We start from the raw sequence: 18864 nt of genomic DNA, 5'->3' as shown, positions 1-18864 counted from the left end.
GGCAGGTAGGGACTTGAGATTTAAAACAAGTTTGAGAGAGCGTGGCTGGACTAGTCTCACTCTTGGAGCCTGGGCTCTGCCTTTGAGCCTCCCAGATGCTCGCTCAGCGTTCTCAGTGAAGATTATTACAGGAATCCCTGGGTGTTAAACTTCAACCAGCTCCATAGAGCAAATATGTTGTTAAGTAGAGGATGCTGCGCACTGTGCCAGTGTGCCTTGTGGGCAAACGTGAACCTAAGTGCAGAGCAAGCAGGCTTTCCTACACTGAGTACACAAGGAAATGAGCTCTGGGACTGGGGGCCAGGACAACTGCAGGAGAAGGAACTGATCCAGGTTACAAAACCTGAACCTGTCAGGGCCTTGTCCCATGGGGGTTGGTTACCCTAAGGCTCCCCCTCTGAATCTCAGACAGTGCAGGATAGGGATTGATAGAATCAAGCAGACCAGTGAGCAAGACCTTTGTAGCCACATGGCTTTGGGAAAATTACCTGGATGCTGTTGTAAGTTTCCTCTTTGACCTCTAGGGTGTTGTGAAATTTGATGAGATAATGTAGCAGAGCTTTAACACTGGATAAATGGTCCAGATGAAATAATGGTGTTGAGATCTTGGACATCAACAGTGCAGGAGATGATCCCTGAAAGAAAGAAAGCAAATGAAGTATGTCCCAGGATTGCCCAGCTTGCTTCCTGGAGGCGGTTTCCAGGCTGCAGCAGAAGGAGGAGGAACTCAGCTGAGCTGAAGGTCTCACTGCGTGGCGACAGATATCCATGTACAGAGAAGCCAAGGTTGCTGAGGTTTGCTTTCCCGGAGGAGGGAGCTGCCCATACAGAAGGAACCCCAGAGATCTGCAGAAGGAGCCCCTGAGTCCCTGGCTGGACACTGGTCTATATATGTGCAGGATGAAATTCCATGAGGCGAAGGGAAAAAATAACAGAATGGAACAGAACCCAAATACTTGCCAGAGCTCCTTGGGCTGGAAGTAGTGAGTGTTCTGCCAGCCAGCATGGAAAGACACAGCAGATCTCAACATACAGAGCATCAGGCAGTGTGCTCAGACCTTCATAGTGGGGTTAAATTAGCCCTAAACTAAAATCTACTCTGGTGAATAATAAAGTTTAAAAGCAAGCTCAAATGGAGCCCAAGTAACTTAACTGCATCCCTGAACAAAGTTCAACACTATTTGACAGTATACAGTAAAACCTAGTACCCAACAACATAAAATTTATAATGTCTGGCATCCAATAAAAAATTACCAGCCCTGCAAAGACACAGGGAAATAAAACCAAAAACTGAGGGGTCAGGGTAATCAATCAGTAGAAAGCAATGCAAAAATGACAGGGATGATGGAATTAGTAGATAAGGACCTTCGTACTGGTATACATGGCTCCAGGTGCCCAAAATGTTCAAGAAGAAATGAAAATTATAAAACCAGAGTCGATGCTCATCAATGGGAGCCGTTACTGTCAAGGTGAGGTTGGTGGGACTTGAAGGCCCCTGTTCCTGCAGGGAAGCTCGAGTTCTCCTAGCCTCTTCCTTTTAAGCCTACCTGGGAGGGACCCCTCTTGTCACTGGCTTTGAGAGTGCGCATTGTTGCTATTTTTCTCAGAAGTTTGAAGGGGGACTATGAGTTTTAGTGAGTGTCTGTTGGGTTCATCTGCCCCCCAGGTGCTCCTCCTTCTTTGGGTAGCACCATCCTGGTCATCCTTTGGAAACCCACCTTCCTCTGCCCGCAGGTTGTCACGTAACCCAGGCCCAGCCAATCGGTGCACGCTGTTGGGTTCCAGCACCCAAACCAGTGACTCTAGTTCAAAGTTTCTCTGGGGCCTGAGGGAAAGAGAGACTCTCTTGTCCTGACATTCAGTTACATGAGTCATAGATCACCTTTTCTCTTAAGGCAGTTTGACCTGGGTTTATAGGTGACAGTGGAAAAAGTTGTGATGAGTGCACGAGTGCAGGTTTGGGGTCAAGCAGTCTGGGTGTGGGCACAGATTTAGCCACCGACTGACCATGAGGCCTTGGAGCAAGGCTCAGCCTCTCAGTGACAGGTCGCATTGGGGGGGGGGGGGCTTAGCCTCTCAGTTACAGATTGCATTGAGGGGGCAACGCTTAGCCTCTCAGTTACATTTTTTGCATTGGGGTGGAGGTCTTAGCCTCTCTGCTACAGGTTGAATTGTGTCCTCCAAAAAGACTAATTCAAGTCCTGAGCCCTGGTCCTGTACATGGGCCCTTATGAAGGAATAAGATCTGTGACCGTGTGTTTAGTTAAGAGGAGGCCAAATCAGATGAGTGTGGGTCCCTGTCCAATACGTCAGGCGTCCTTATGAGAAGAGGGACATTTGGACACAGAGAGAAAATGAGAGAAGAAGGCCACATGAGATGGAGGCAGAGACCCGAGCGACACAGCCCCAAGCCGGGCACTGCCCAGGATGGCCCCCAAACACCAGAAGCTAGAAAGAGGCAAGGAGGGATCCACCCCCAGGTGGCAGTTGGAGTGGCCCTACCAACACCTTGACTTGGGATTTCCAGCCTCCAGAACTGGGGGACAATGAATTTCGGTTGATTTAAGTTCCAGGTTTGTGGAAATGTGTTACTGGAGCCCGAAGAAACTAAGACACTTGGCCTCAAATTCCAGTTTTGAAAAATGGGGATAGTAAAACTGTCCTTACCTCGTGGGAAGGTTGGAAGGATGCAAGCAAAGCATGCACCTGTCACACAGCAGCTACTCAGTACCCAGTAGCCAGGCCGGTGCGTCTCCTTCCTGGCTGCATGCAGCTCAGTGGCTGTTGGACTTCCCACTGCACCCAGCATTACCTGCCCAGACGCCGAGGACAGGATGTGGGCCGCTGCCCTGTCCCTGCTCCCAACTCCTGCTGTTGCCATCTGATGGTTCAAACAGCCGTGACAGCAGCTCACTCATTGGAGCCTCCAGATCTGATCCCTTCCCAAGAAAGAGCCCCGTTAATGCCGCTGCATTTCGAACCTGCCACGGAAGAATATCGGTGAGGCCTGTTGTGTGCCATTCTTTCCAGGCGCCCAATTATTCAGCCAAAATGTACTAACGACCCACTGCAGGCAGGCACCGGGGATGTCAGGATTTATGCTGTCTGCAGTTAAAGGACCTAGATACACTCGCAAGTTCATGCCGCTGCCTCTCATAGGAAATGAGGCTTGAGGATGTTGAGAAAGAAGTGAAATTCACAGAAGAGCACGAGAAATGGCCCAGGCTGGGAGAGCGCTCAGCGACAGGGCCTGGAGCCTGGGGGAGGGGTGAGTGGCAGGAGCTGGGGCTGTGACCCCTAAGCTCCAGGGGGCAGAGAAATGACCCAATCTGTCCTTTAGGAGAATCACCCCAGCAGCTGTAAGGAAGATATACTGCACAGAGGAAAATCTGAAGAATGCTTTATTGTTGACATTCACAAATTAAAGGCACACACGATAATAGCTAAGTTACTGAGAATGTGCTCAGTAAGAGCTCAGAACTTTTCTCACGCTTTGCCTCATTTAATTGTCACAGTAACTTGTGAATTAGGTGCTACAATTATTTCCGTTTTACAGATTGGAAACTGAGTCCTAAAGGCTCTGTATCACTTGCCCAGAGGTCCCAGCTAAAAAAGAGTAGACCCAAGATTGCACCCAGTCACACTAACTCAGGGCCGCAAGCTTTGGACCAATTATGTGAATTTGGCCTTCACAGCGAGTCTGAGCATAGATGTGACAGGTGTGTTGTTTTTAGTTTGCACACCTTACAGCCCAGGAGGCCAGCAAGGGCTGCTGGGCTACAGCCCAGGTCCCCAGACTTCTGGTCCTCAAGCCCCAGTGTTCCCTGGGCCATGCTGCCTGCAGAGCTAGAGCCCAAGGACGCACATCTAATCCCTGTGTTGCTCGTTGTAGGATCACACCGCAATGGCTACACTGAGGGAAACCTTTGCCCTTGTGAAGGGGCGTAGACAACAGTAGGCTGTGTCTTTGGAGTCAATTCAAATGGCCTGGAGGTGTAATAATCAGTGGCCAAATGCCGTTTCTGGGGGAGATCCACAGAGGAACAGTCAGGCAGCCAGGTGGTCCATCACGGCCTGTGTGGGCTGGGCTCAGGGAGTCCCAGCTGGAAGGGTCCTTGCCCAGACCCAGAATCTGCCTCCTACACCTCCCAGCTCATCCCCGCCCCACCCCCACCCCCACACTACCCCCTTGGGCAGTCCCCTGGCCCAATAGGAGAAGCACAGTATTTGGCAGGGTCCTGCAAGGCAACCTGCTGAAACTGCACCCTCTCCACCTACTCCTGCCAGGGCTCTGGAGGCACAGGACCAGTCAGACAAACTGAAACCTTGCTGCCAGGACTCCTCCTCCCCCTCCTTTCTCCTTCTGGCTGAGGCTAGCCCCTCCCCAGCCCGGTCAAAGGCAGCTGGGTGTAGTTTTCCATCCTCCAGGCTGTTGGGCCCCGCCCACAGCAATGTGCCCTCTGGGCTGGACTTACCTGGCCTGGGGCCTGTAATTGTCGCTGTGACAGCTGCACAGGCTGGGAGGGAGCCTTACAGCATCTTCTTATCTGCAGAGCTGGCACCTGGGGCTATTAGTACTGAAGTGGTGGCAATAATCTTGCAAACTTGCAGCCCATCTTGAGCTCAGGTATTATCTCATTTAATTAAAGCCTCTGTTTTGCAGATAACTGTGTGGGAAGCATTCAGTACAGTGCCTGTTACATTGTGAATGTGCAAGCAATGTCAGCCACTGTGATATCAATAAAGGAGGAGCTCCACAAATGCTTGATGAATGAATGAGCGAGTGAATGGGACCTCATGCAACTCAGTCTCCATCGGGTACTGCAGGAGCCACGTACAGAAGGGACTATCAGAGTGATGCAAGTTCGTGTCCCCAGCGGGATCCGACTGATGCCAGGGTGCAGCCATGCACGCTGGGGGACAGGCACAGACCTGACGCAGCCTCTCACTGAAGCTGCCCAAGCCACGGGCACTCAGCATTAGCAAAGGCCTCCTCCCAGACCCTCTCCCCAGAAGACAAGCCTGTGATTCTCAAACACTTTCCCAAGCAAGCTGTCTTTACCCCAGCTGCTGGTCTCTGTCCTCCCCATTCCCAGCCTGAAACAGGTTCTGCCGAGCCACCTGGGAGAGCCAGGGAGGGCTTCCAGCGCAAGGACCCGGTCAGATGCAGGCCTGTAAACACAGCTCTGTCCCTGCTTGGCCACCATCCAAGGCAGGGCTGGGAGAGGGAGTGCAGAGCCTGGGGGGAGGGGGGGTGGGAGTTGGGGGGAGGGATGGCGGGGGCTGGGGGTCCAGGAGGAGAGGGTGGTTCCCGGAGGGCGCAGCCTGCGGTAGTAACAGGCTACAGAGGTAATGAATGAAAGCGTCAGAGTTAGAGAAGACCAGAGGAAGGAATAGGGCTGTCCCCACAGAAAAAAAGTGCAGCAGCATAGAGGGGCAGAATGAAGTGGCCTGGGTATGCAAGTACCTCTAGCCCAGTATCGCTACAGGGGAAAGCTCGCAGGGTGCGTGCAGATGCAGGCCCTCTGCAAGCTGAAGCCAGACCTTGAAGAACCTTGGGGACTGGGCTAAGAATTCTGGTTTCTCTCTGACGAGCAGACAGAGCCCAGGGAGAGTTGTAAACAGGAGTGGCGCACGTGCGAGGAAGTGAGTTCAAAGGCACATCTGCTGAATGGAAGGGGGCACGGCCAGCAGGGCGAGCGCGGTCTGCAATCCCCAGAAGGGAAGGCACCCAGGTTACCCGGTTGCTGGGGGCTGGGGCTGCCCACATGGGGCCATTCAGTCCACTCCAGGCCTCAGTGCAGTATCGGAATTCTGCATTTGGGGCCATAAGACCTTGAAAAAACAGTTCCTGGGTTTCCAGGCTCCTGGCTCACCCTCTGCCTTGGCTGCGGATGAACACTGGGTCCTGCAGGGCTGATCTTATGACCTGCCTGGGTTTTATAAGGTTATAAATGTTAAAATTACCATTCTAAACTATTTTAATTGTATACTAATTGTAATATGACTATGATACCTAGTCTGGATGAATCCACTTTTAAAAGAGATCTTCACTTTCTAAAGTTCCTCCTTTTTTTTTTTAAATTAGCAGAATACAACGGTTTTAAGAAACAGGTGCTCTTGGAGTATTTTAGGCATCCTTGGTTTCCTTCCCTTCTTTCACAAGCGAAAACAGGCATGGAGAAATTCTGCAACAACAGCCCCACTTCAGTGGGACTTCCTAAAGTATAAAATCTATAGGTCCGGGCTCTGCCACTGCTCTAAGGGAAGCTGGTGAAGAAGACAGCGCCGGTGGAGGCTGTGCCTGCAAAGTGACCTCCACAATCCCGCTGCCCTCCTGGAGAAGCCCACGGAGCAGGCCCGGGCACTTCGGGCAGCGGCTGGGCTCTGTGGGAGGGCAGGAGGGCATTCCCAGCTGCAGCTGTGCACCGACAGCTGAGAGCTAACACTTACTGAACCCTTGTAACTAGAGCGTGATAATTTTTGAGATATGGATTTGGGGAGCCCCCTGTATGCTTTATTCTCTACTCCAGGGGTTCAGGACCTCCCCTCAGGATTTCCTGGTCTTCAGGGGCTTCGCAGGCAGGTGGCAGAGAATGCTGGAAGTCAGATCTTTCTGCATCTGAACTAACCTAATTCATTGCAGCAGATGTGGGGAATGCCCACCCAGCTCCCTATACCTGTCCGTACCCTAGCCCTACCCCTAAACTTCTCTGCAGACTCGCCCTAGTTAAATAAATGTGAGCTCAGATGTCACATGCTCCCATCCCAGACTGAGTGCAAAATGCTGGCTTCTTGTCCCCAAATGGGACACGTCTCCAGGGCGATTTCTGTTCCAGAGCTCCACACAGATCAGGTAGAAGCTGGTCTCCGGCTGACACCATATTTTCCTTCCAGGTTCGTCCCTCTCCTGCTTCCCCCCTTCCCTTCTTCCAAGCACACTCCCTCAGTGCATCCCTCAGACAAGATTCCCTGTCTCGAGTTCTGCTTCTGGAGAAACTGTCCTGAGACATTTGTGAAAGAGAAGAGGCTGGGTGTCCTGGTAGGAGGAGAAGAAGGATGGCTTTTGCAGAGTGAGGGCAGAGAAAGGAGGTTGAAAAGGACGTAGTGAAAACAGGGCCAGCCCTAACCCTAACCCTGAAAGCCTCTTGGATTTATCAGGAGCCCGCAGAGACAGATTCTTGCCGGTAGGGGGCTTATTCTCCAGGGAGGGCACAGGAAATACACCACCAAACAAATAAACCAGCAAGGTAGCTTCAAGTCATGAATGCAAAGGAAACAACGTAACCACATTCTGGGAATGCATGTCCACCTGTGTATGTACGTGCTTTAGATCCCCGCTTCCTGGAAAGATTCTGGGAGGTGATGACATCTGATCAGAGACCTGAATGATGAGATGGAAGAGGCTTGCAGAAGTGTGGGTGGCCAGGGTATTTAGAGTTGAGGGAAGAGTAAATGCAAAGGTCCTGAGGCAGGAATAAGCATGGCATATTCTAGGATGTGAAAGGTCACTGGAGAATTTAGATTGAGGGGAGATGGGAGGAGGCATAATTGGAAAGATAAGCAGGGCCAGATGAGTGGTTCAGCTTTCAATTGCTTCTTGATTATTTTTGCATGAGAGCCTTGTCAACACATCGAGACTGGCAGGCATAAAACCCTAAAATTACCCACTTCCTAGGGGCCTCTGTGTGGTAGGCTTGGCTGCATGTTGGGGACTCTGGAGGAGGGAAGCCTGGGCTCTTTCCACTGTCAGAGAGCTCCAAGCACTCCTGCCTCCACGAAGCACATCTTAACCTCCACCCGCAGCTTCCCCTATTATTAACATAAGTGTAGTACTTTTTTTTTCAATTAATGAAACAGCATTAATACGTTATTAACTAAAGGCCGTGGTTTACATTAGGGTTCAGTCATTGCATTATACAGCTCTGTGGGTTTGGACAAACACATAATGTCATGCATCCACTATCACATATCATACAGAATCACTTCATTGTCCTAAAAATGCCCTGTGCTTCACCTATTCATCCCTCCCCTAAATCCCCGAGCCCCTACCAACCAATGAACTTTTTTTACTGTCCCTATGGTTTTGCCTTTTCCTGAATGTCATATAGTTGAACTCCTACAGTCTGTAGCCTTTCAGACGGATTTCTATCCCTTAGCCGTACAAATAGTCTGTTGACTTTGAACTAGAGATCAATATGAACTGAGGAAAAGCTTTTTCTTCTCACCCCTCTATCTCACTCCTCACCCCAAGTGCCGAAGGCCTGGAAACAATGGCTAAGCCCATAACCTCCTCTTCATTCCTTCATCCTATCTGTAGCTCATTCAACACCAAGTACCCTGGTTCTCAAGGGCACAGGGCATGATCGAATTAGAGTAGCCCCTAATTACTTTGTTTGAGTATCATTAGAGTAGCCCATAATTATTTGTTTTATCCCATGTTCTAGTTTGCTAGCTGCCAGAATGCAATATACCAGAGACGGGATGGCTTTTTAAAAAGGGGAATTTAAAAAGTTGCTAGTTTACAGTTCTAAGGCCAAGAAGATGTCCCAATGAAAACAAGTCTATAGAAATGTCCAATCAAAGGCATCCAGGAAAAGATACCTTGGTTCAAGAAGGCCGAGGAAGTTCAGGGTTTCTCTCTCAAGTGAGAAGGCACATGGCAAACACAGAGTTTCTCTCTCATTTTAAAAGGCACATGGCAAACACGGCGTCATCTGCTAGCTTCCTGGCTTCCTGTTTCATGAAGCTCCCCGGGAGGCATTTTCCTTCCTCATCTCCAAAGGTCACTGGCTGGTGATCTCTGCTTCTCATGGCTATGTCGTTCTGCTCTCTCTGAATCTCCCATTCTCCAAAATGTTTCCTCTTTTATAGGACTCCAATAAACCAATCAAGACCCACCCAAATGGGTGGAGACATGTCGTCACTTAATCCAGTTTAACAACCACTCTTGACTAAATCACATCATCCAGTTACAAACATACAATATTGAATAGGGATTATTCTACCTTTATGAAATGGGATTTTGGTTAAAACATGGATTTTCTAGGGGGCATACTTCCTTTCAAACCAGCACATCCCATATTGCACAAGAGTAGTTTTGGGAAAATATTGACATTACAGAAATATTTAAAAGACTTTTTGAACCTGTGATGGTTTCGTTCTATGGGTTGTGGTATGTTCAATGCTCAGCACTGGTCCTTTTCTGATGACTCTGATCCTTTGCGGCGTCTGAAACTCTTTTCCTATTACATTCCTCGGGAAAATTTCATGGGGAGAATGTTCCTTGAGTTCTTGCATATTCATAATAATTTGTGCTGTTTGCAGTTGAAGTCCACTTTTGCTGCATATAAAATCCTTGGCTTACAGCTCCTTTCCTTGCATTTCTTAGTATGTATACCATATTCTTCTGGCATGAAGCACTCCTGTTTCACAGTCTGGATACTGTCTAATTTCTTTCCCAAATAGGTCCCTTATTCTTTTCTTCTATTTGCCCAAAGGTGTTTTTGTTTGTGTTTTTTCTTTTTGTTTTTTAGTTTAAGTCCCCTATTTTTACTAGACTATGTCTTGGCATTGCTTATTCTGGGTCAACAGTATTAGGTGTGTACTGTGCTCTTTCAGTATGTACTTTCATATATTTTTCTTAATTGCAAGACTTTTTCTTGAATTATGTTTTTAATATTTGTTCTCTTCTAGTGCTTTGATTTTCTTCTTCAGAGACTCCTGTTATCTGCATGTTTAATCTTCTTTGCCCATGTTCAATATTTGTAATGTTTTCTTAAATCCTATTTACTTCTTTACAATTTATTTTTAATTATTTTTTCCTTGTTTATCATCTATTTCTTTTAAGGCATTATCTTTTGTTTGTTCACTCTTATGTGCCTTTTAGTCTTCATTCTGGATATAAGCTATTATTCTTTTGTGAGTTCTGGCTTCTCATTTCAGAGGTTTTCTAAGTGTTTTTTTCTCTCATGTGTTGTATCATTTTAGTTAATTTTAAGTAGTAAGCTGAGCTTGATCTGTCTTGTGGTCACATCTTTCTGACGTTCTTTCACTGTCTGTAGGAATATTGATTGTGGACCTTACTCTCTTTCTCTCGCAGTAATTTCCTATGGGATTTGACCTTGATACTTTTTGGTGGCTCATTTTAAGTGAAATTAGTTCTGTATTAAGGCACTGTTCAGGAGAGCTTTTCTTACTCTACAAAACCCCTTCCTCTGTGGTTCGTATGTACTGATGAACAGCATGGTGGCTGTTCTGTAAGTTTGAAATTATTCGGAAATAGAAATTCAAGAAAATAAAAAGGCTTGCTTTTAAACTTTCTCGGCTCCATGGTCCTTCCCACCTAATCTGGATCTTACCATCGCGCCTGGTGTCCCTGTCCTGCTCAATTTTTAACTCATCCCCAGGAGTTTCTCCTCTGTGGGGAACCTGTCCTGGAAGGGAGCCCTAGCAGGTCAGTTCTGAGGGTTCACAGGGGCTGGGCTGCTCCAACCCTGTTTTAGTTTGAAAGCTGCCAGAATGCGATATACGAGAACTGGAACAGCGTTTGAAAAGGGGAATTTAATAAGTTACAAGATTACAGTTCTAAGTCTATAAAAATATCTAACTAAGGCATCCAGGGATAGATACCTTAATTCAAGGAAGGTCAGTGGGTCAGGAACCCCTCTGTCAGCTGGAAAGTCACATGGCTGGCATCTGCTGGTCCCTTGCTCGTGGGCTCTGTTGCTTTCAGCCTCTGTTCCTGTGGGGGTTCCTCACTTTGTTTCTCCAGGGCTGGCTTTCATCTCTTGGTTTCCCTTGGCTCTCTCCAGATTCTGGCTTGCTTAACATCTCATGGCGATGTCTTCAAGGTTCCAGCCATCTCCAAACATCTGTGTCTCTGTTCTCCAAGTGTCAGCATCTGTGTCAGCTCTGCTCTGAAGTTTCTGTTGGCTCTGTCATTTCTGCTGCTTCTGTCGTTTCTGAGGTTTCTCTAAAATGTTTCCTTTTTTAAAGGATTCCAGTAAACTGATAAAGACCCACCCTGAATGGACAGAATTACATCTCCATCTAACCAAAAGGTCACACCCACAATTGGGCGTGCCATATCTCCATAGAGATAATCTAATCAACAATTTCCAGCCTACGTTACTGAATCAGGATTAAATGAAACAGCTGCTCCCACTGGATTGGATCGGAATTAAAACATGGCTTTTCTGCAGTACATACTTTCAAATGGGAACAAACCCCTTCTGATCTTCTTTTCATGGGCCCTTTGCCTTCACCTGCTGGTTGAGAGGGCTAAGTCTTGCTGGGTTTTCACTCACTGTCCTCAAACAGACGAAGTCTGTGCTGCCATTGCTGCCACCACCGCCGCCTTCCCAGAAATCCCCTAAACCTTTACTTTTTTGATGGTTTTTAGTTTTGGTGCAGTCCTTCCATAACCACAGCCCAGCTATGAATAGTAGATGTCATTCGCTGTTTCAATGGAGGAACAGCAAAGAATAGAATTTAGGCTCAAATACAAGCCTAGAGTGCTTGACACCTGAGTTTTTCCTAAAAGTGAATGATTTATAATATGGCTGAATGAATAATCTAAATAAATAGCAGGTTGTCTTTGTAATAATGTAATCAGCAGAAAGGAGTGATGTGTCTGTTTTAGTATCACATCTTAATTTGGAAGTTTTTGAATTGTTTGTAATTTAGGCACAATTAATAACTATTTTAGTTTTTATGAATATGAGTAATAAATATTTAATTCCAAGACACTAGTTGAGTAAAAAGAAAAAAATCTTAAATCTTGGGTAGTTCTGTTAGTCTATATTAAAATAGAAATGAACTGAAAGATGATTTTAAAATTCTCTCTACTTTTTCCAGGGCTGATTTAAGTTTAAAATGAACTGAAAAACCGAGTTATGAATCATTTATGCTCCATAGCGAAGGCAAACATTATGGAAGGCAAAACACATTTCTTGTGCGAAATTATTTTTCTTCTTGAGGTTGAATTATTTGGCTAAAAGTTGTGGAATCATGAGTCTGGTACAGTGGCCCGAACAGGGGTGCTGGGAGATAACTCCTACAGGGGAATAATAAATAATCAAGTGTCAGACAATAAGTCATTTATATAGCAATTTAGAAGATTGTACATGTGCAGCCCCAAAGATCTGAGACCCCAACTGTAGCATGTTCCTGGACCCAGGTGAATTCCCCTGCAGCTCTTACCTTGAGCTCCTGGGTCTCAAGGCTTCCTTCACACCCTGGGCGCATGCCTGGGTGCACACAGGTGCAACTTGGGAACGGAGTGGGGAGTAAATGCCTCCAGGGTGAATATCAGCCAATGGAGACGGGAATCGGTGGATAAATAGCCTATGTGCTAGCTTAGATGACCTGAATGGAAACCACAAGTGTCACCTGATTCCCCCACCCCCCCAAACAAAGGAACAAAAAACTACCTTTACTCAAGTTCTTGTCACAGGACCTGTTTTGGGGAGCACTCAAACTATGATGCCAACTAATTTGGGTATTATTTCCAAAAGTTTAAAATCAAATCCACTATGCCCAGCCTGAGGAAGAGTGACGGGCTAGAATAGCTACAGGCAGCAAGCAGGAATCCGTCCATCAAGCACCAAATTTCTGATGAGTGGGTAAGACCCTGCCTTACAGTGGAGACAGAGGCACTGGCTAGCTGAGCCTCCTGGAGGCCTTTGCTCAACTCTGGGCTCCTCAGTGCTCTTTGCTTGACAACAGAGCTTCCTTCGGAAATTTCCGTCCAGGAGGTGTGAGCACCGATCAGTAGAAATGGGTATTCCAGATGGCTTGGGGTTTTTATTTGTCAATTTAAATGAGCCTGGAGGCTGTTTTGACTTGCACATGTGCCATTTGGAAATTTAATTAGCATGGATTTGTTCCTAATGATTCAATTTCTGGATCTACAAAGTTGACATCTAGGACTGTCTAGTGGCACATGGGGGCTCACCTGGGAATATCCAGATCGTGCCCCCCTGTGAGGGTGAGTGGCATATTTAGTGGTCTCTCCTAAGTGATAGTTACAGCTTGACTTTCTCTGAAGTGCAGTTATGTGTTGATCTCCAGGTGAGCACTAAAATAAACTAGAGGGGTGGGCATTCCTCCTGCTATTCCTCCAAAGGAGAGCCCACGCCTTCCGAGTCTCGCTGAGGATGCACATGCAGGGACAGCTGCATGGCAGGGTCTGTGGTATCTCCTCATCAGTCCTAAGTTCAGTGAAAATATTCTTCATATACTTCAGGTCTGTAATGAACATCCTCTCCATTAATTCAGTTATTATATTTAAATAACCAGGTTCTTTGGGCCTTTGTACTCAGATTCTTTTTCCAATCCTTTCTCTCTTTCTTTTCTGTTCACGGCATCTTGGTGCAATGGCACAGATGTTGGGAAATTTGCCTCCTTCGTGGAAACCCAAGGTAGAGCATCCCAGATTTGGCGCCATCAGGGGAATCTCTCCTTTCAATTCCTCAATGGCCCCAAAGTGCCAATTTACCTCCCCTCTAACACTTTGTGCCAGGTTTGGGCACTGACGTCTTGTCTGGGGCTCCTCGCGGCACAGATGACAGGAGCTGGCGATTTCCAAAGTCTCTTGTCAAGAATTGGGATAACAAGCCCTGTCACATTCATTCATTCAATCAATCAATTAGCATTTGTGGAATGAGCACTATGTGCTTACCCTCGGGAGATCAGTCTTCTTGAAGGCACACCAGTATATGGTTTATTGTGAACATAGAATTTGCCCCAGTAAAATGGGCAGAGGGAGGAGAGGCTGCAAGCCAAGTCTGAGGGCTGGGAAGACTCCCCCAACGTGTGTCCCTTGAACTAAGCTTTGGGGAATGAGTAGAAATAAGCTGGGCAGGGAGGTGGGGCAGGAGAGGAAATGCCCTTCAAGCAGAGAGAACCCGAATGTGAGTCAAGTGAAGGAGACATGAAGCTGGCTCGAGTTGGGACCTCCCTGTAGTCTAGTTCTGCTCCAGTGTGGGGTAAGAAAGAAGGGTAAGGAGTAAAGGGAGGAAACTGGAAAGGGTGTGAATGACAAAAGTCAAGTCGAAAGGGCAAAGGCCTCAGTAGAATGAAGTCATAGTACCCACCTCTGGAGCATAATAGGCAAAGCTGATCATTTACATTTAGCAAAACATGAATAATGCTATCTTGATCAGGCTTTAGACCAAGATTATGCAGATTATAAAATTGCATTAAGATTTTAAAATAAGAATTTAAGGGAAAGGTTTATGGCTGTAGGTCACACCGGATCTCAGAGTGCCAACTGATGTCAAATGAAAAAAACTGTCTCTGGGGGAAAAGCTTAGTTTATTTCCATTTAATCAGCACAGTCCTTCTTTCCTTAGCTGTCTGAGCTCCTTACACACTAAAGGCTCTTTACACACTTCCCATTTGAGCAAGGAGAACACATCTGTGGACCACTCTGACTTCTGGATTATTATCTGATAGAGGTTCACAAAACCCATCTTGTGTTGGCGCATTTTTTTAATGTCTAAATTTAAGACCTAGACTTGGGCTTCAAATCACTTCTCTTTTTGAAATATAATCCTGACATATAATTACAGAAAAATGATCAAAATCCAAAAATCAATGAAAGGAGACCCGGGCAGTTGATCAATGGCACGAATGTGAAGCTATTACTGATTAGGTGCATGGAAGAGGCACCTACAAGGGTTAGAGGCCAAGGTGGAATTAACATTTCTTCGAAGTTTGAGTCCAAGGAATGTAAAATGGGGCCATTCATTCTCTATCATTCCTGGTGCCACTGATTTCCCATCAAGCTCAGGCTGACACTGTAAAACATTCTAATCGCAATGAAGAGATCGATTTAGAGGAGGAATTAGGTGGAGTTCCCCTTGACTGGACTACTGGGCATGATTTTCATTTTATCATTGGTCTTGGCAGGGAGAAGAATCATGATGTCATTGTTTTCATAGGCAGGTTAGTTCTCTTAGGGATGTCCTTTGTAAAAGAGATTTCAAGAACTAATCCCCCTTGTTTGGATCAATTCAAATGTTCATTCATTCTTAATTCACTCAAACCTCGCTTGAGTAAGGCTAAAGAAAGGCTGACAAGAGGATGAAGGTCAACTAAGGCAGGAAAGACCATAAATACACAAACATATAAACAGGAAAACCAACCAGATGGCATTGAGGGCTGTGCAGAGAATTGAAATAAGGGGAGAGAGAAGGGGGTATAGATAGGGAGAGGACATCTAAGGTGACACTCAATGGCAAGATGGGAGGAAGTGCCTTCCAAGGAAAGGAACAGGAGAATAAACTCCACGTTTATTCCATGTTTAAAGAGTAGAAACAGCCATGTGGTAGGAGGACCATGGAGAAAGGTAAGAGTGAAGCTTGGGGTTGAGCTGGCAGCAGAGGCCTGGAGAGCCACAAAGAAGGATTGGGTTTTATTCCAAATGGGGTGGTAGGTCTTGGGTTTTTTCTCTTTCTTTCTTTTTTATAGTATTTTTATTGACAAATCTTCACACAGGCCTTAGGTTTTAAGCTGAGGGAACATATCAGATGCTGCTAAAACTTCCTCCCACTTCTCTATTTGGAGTAGACTGAAGAAAGCCCAAGAGTTGAGGCAGAAAGACCCATTAGATGATGTTGGAGGCCTCTGACAGAGCTTAGGGTAGATCCGCCCACACCAGTGGCAGGGAAGACAGAGAAGCAGAGCATTCAGGAAAGAACAGGACTCACTATTCAGCTTCCTCACTCAGGTGGGGAGTGAGGAAGAGGGGCCTCTGTCACGAGGACTTCTAGGCTTCTGACTTGGAAAGCTGGGTGGGTGGTGCGGGGATTACAGAGATAGGAGGTGGGAGGTGCAGGTTGTGGGTCAGAGAGGGAAATCACTCATTCAGTTTGAACATGTTAATTTTGAGATAACTTGTAGGCACCCAAGGAGCTGTGTCAATAGGCAGTTGGCTATAGGGATCTGGAATTCTGGGAGGAGATATGGATGAAGGAGTAACATGCATGGCATCTAGAGGCTGCGGACAGGTTGAGATTCCCTGGGAAGGATGTGCAGAGGGAAAGAGAATGAGCTTAAAGCACAAGCTCTCTTGCAGGTTCATGCTTTCAAGAGCCTCAGTAACTTCTCTCTCTTTGAGGTGACCTTACTCGTTCCAGAATCTTGGTGCTGCCAACTGACGTCAGAACTAAGTAAAATCCTGGCAGGACTTCTCCGTGGTCTCAGACTCTGGAAGTGGGATTCAGCTGAAGTTCAACAGGATCTCTGAGGGGCCAGTGACTCTATTTTGGTGCATGGAGCTCATGAATAAGGAACCGGAGAGAGCCAGCCTCGCAGATGAGGGAGGACCCCATGTCCTGCCTTAAAGGACACATCCCAGTCTGCGTCTCCCTTGGTGATGGGGCCAGTGCATCCAGGCAAAATCCCAAAACTCGGACCTGCCAGATGAGAGCCTGAGAACCTCCCATTTGAATCAGGCTGGATTCTATTTGAACGTCTTGCCAGGGAGATACAAGCGTGGCATTGTGGCCGGGTGCCCAGGGTTGCCCGGCTCTGCCTCTGACCTGGGCTCCCATTTCTGGCGATGGCCTTTGTACTCCAGCAGGACTCAGAGCAACATTGCATTAGCGGACTCCAAGTGCCCTTGGACTGCTGGGGTCCCTTTTTCCAAATGTCCCTAACTTCTCCCCATATCCAGTTGCCTCTTAAAATTGCTCTGTTATTGTTTGCTTTTTCTGTTATTGTCTGGCTTATTCTCTCCTCTCTCTAATTCTTGCTTCTGTGTCTTTACTTTTGCCCATCATGACTCATGCTGCCCCCTGGCTGGGTCTGGTTTCTTCTCATTTCAGTGTGCAAATCCTTTAAGCTATGAAGGGGGATGACTCAGTGGCTTCCCGAGGGACTGGGCAAGTTAAAATGGGCTTTCTTTGGGAATGCTGTGATGTCAGCAAGCATTTAGAAAGTGCCTTCTCCAGGCTGTGGGGCGATGAGGTTGAGGCTGAAGATTTGAGGCTTTGGAGACGTCAGGTGAGGGTTCTAGCCTTTATTCCTGAGTACTGGGATGTTTGGCAAGTACCTTAACCTTTGCCCAGGACCTCCATGTGGGTTTGCACAGGCTGTGCACTGCATAACCCCAGGGGCTCATTCACATAACAGTGCACATGAGTAGCACCTGCTATAGGTATGCTGTGCATACCACACACTGCCCATGGGCAGTGGCCCTGACTTTCCTCATCTGTTTCTTTTTCTGTAAAACAAACAATTGATGATCTCACACTACAGAGTTGTTGGGGAGCTTATTCATGCAAACCTGGTCTGACTCTCGGCACAGGGTGTTGGCCCAGCGGGTGGCAATAATGGGTGGCTGGATGCTGAGAGGTGTAGGATGGCTATTGCCCCTGGACAGGCTTATACTCTGGTTTGGGAGGGAAGACATCCCCATAAAAACAACTGCTGGGGTGTGTGTCCCTTGGGGTGGACACTGCCAGCACCCTACCCAAGTCTCCTGGTTTTTATGGCTTCAGTGCACACTGTCCAGCATGGACATTTTTTTGTTTTGTTTTCACCTGAAGGATATTGCTTACCAATGGAGCCTACTTGGCCATCTGTGTGGCAGGTCAGAAGTGCCAGAGAACGAACATCCCCTGGGAGTAGCCTCCACCAATGGCCGGTGGTGGTTGTACATAAATACTCCAGCTCCCCCATCCTTGTCCTCCAGGGAATAACTTGGAAGGAAGCAAATGCTCAGCATGGGCTCCCACAGTTTACCCAGCAGGATTAAGCTCCAGTCACCTACGTGGTAGCTGGCTTGATAACACACTTTTCATTGCCTGCCTTCCCTTCCTTGTCTCACGTCTCGGCTCCCCTATTAGGATGCTTTATACCTCCCAAATACTTCCTTGCATTCCAATTCCAGGCTCAAGGGCTGCCTCTAGGTGCACCTGAATCAATACTGCCACCCTTCACTGTGCCCTGCAGAAACCCTCATCTGGTTCTTGCAAAACCCACAGCCCTGTGTGCCTGCCCTTGAACTGTTAGGACCTTGAAGGCAGAGCCCAGGTCTGAGTTGATTTTACAGGCCCAGTGCTGAGCACAGGTTTTGCACATAGTGGCTTCCATGGCATCAGTGTTGATACTCAAGGGACTAGAGGCACCCACATGGTCCACCTCCAATGCTAAAGTAATCTAAATTTATTTTCCCCAGAATTTTCTTTACAAGGCACTTTGTCTTTTTCACTGCTTATTTCTGCTAAATACATCACTAAAAATTAGGCCTATAATTTCACACATTGCATTACAGATTCCAGAGAAGGAGCAGATTGAAGTTTCTTGCCAAGGACTGCCCTTTCCCTTTCTCCAGGGAAGTGGACGTCTCTGAACTACCAGATCGGAACACTCCCTGCAAGTGGCCAGATCTTGCTGGAGTCTGTGGGATGGGGCCCAAGGTGGAGCTGCCTCTCCAACAGCAGCAGCTCCCTGGCTCCCTCGGCCGCCCTGAGCCAGCTGCGCCTCCCAGCCTGGGACAGCATGTAGGGGCATGAGCAGCCAGCCCTCTACCCACCTCCTCTCCACAGGTCCTCGATCAGATGATCTGGCCTCTCTGTGCCTCAGTTTCCTCAATAGGAAAATGCAGATGATGGAATGTGCTCTATGGAGTGACTGGAGGATTAAATGAGATAGTCCATTTAAAAATGCTTAGCACAGTGCTTGACATTGAGTGTGGTCCATTAGTGTAAGTTATTATTGATATTGTTATCAGTGATGTGCTTTCCTTGCTGCTTTGAGTTCAGACCCCTTTAAAAGTCTCCTTTCCCATGGAGGATGTGTATGAGCCAAGCTGGACCATCTGGGTCACCGTGGCTCTGAGACCCTCATTTA

The sequence above is a fragment of the Tamandua tetradactyla genome, chromosome 13 (assembly GCF_023851605.1).
Source record: "Tamandua tetradactyla isolate mTamTet1 chromosome 13, mTamTet1.pri, whole genome shotgun sequence".
Classification (NCBI taxonomy): domain Eukaryota; kingdom Metazoa; phylum Chordata; class Mammalia; order Pilosa; family Myrmecophagidae; genus Tamandua; species Tamandua tetradactyla.
Note: the sequence above shows the minus strand (reverse complement) of the source record.